Here is a 642-nt window from a genome sequence, read left to right on the forward strand (position 1 = left end):
GGGCTTTGCTGATGCCCAGCTGGTGCTGACCCACAAGGACCTCCTCTTTGGCAGTATCATGGCCGTGGATGAGCCCATGCAGCTCATCTACTGCTTCATCCATGGGGGACCTCAGGAAGAGGTGAGTCCTGTTTGCGCACTCGGGCTGACCACGCTGGATCCAGCTGCAGGTGTCTGATGGGCAGCACCAGGCCACCACTCTGCTGGAGGTGCAGGCCTTGGAGCCCTACCTCTCTGTGGCCAATGGCTGTGGCCTCATGGTCCCTCAAAGAGGCCAGGGTACCATCAACACGGCCGAGCTCCACCTGGACACCAACCTCGACATCCGCAGTGGGGATGAGGTCCACTACCACGTCACAGAGTGTCCTCGCTAGGGACAATTGCTCTGGGCCACTCAGCCAGCCACAGTCGTCTCCCAGCAGTACTTGCTGAATGGGGCCGTTCTCTACGGCCACAATGGCAGCCTCAGACCCCGCAGCACCCTGGCCTTCTCAATGGAAGCAGGGCCACTGCACACAGATGCCACACTACAAGTGACTGTTGCCCTAGAGGGCCCACTAGCCCCACTGAAGCTGGCCCAGCACAAGAAGATCTACATCTTCCAGGGAGAGGCAGCTGAGGTCAGAAGGGACCAGCTGGAGG

The 642-nt window shown here is 60.3% G+C and overlaps 1 pseudogene; it reads left to right on the forward strand.

Moving 5' to 3' along the window:
* Positions 1-4: 4 nt before the first annotated feature.
* Positions 5-638, forward strand: LOC108524625 (chondroitin sulfate proteoglycan 4-like; annotated as a pseudogene).
* Positions 639-642: the final 4 nt, after the last annotated feature.

This window comes from Rhinopithecus bieti, unplaced genomic scaffold, assembly GCF_001698545.2.
Source record: "Rhinopithecus bieti isolate Rb0 unplaced genomic scaffold, ASM169854v2 repeat_9456, whole genome shotgun sequence".
Taxonomy (NCBI): domain Eukaryota; kingdom Metazoa; phylum Chordata; class Mammalia; order Primates; family Cercopithecidae; genus Rhinopithecus; species Rhinopithecus bieti.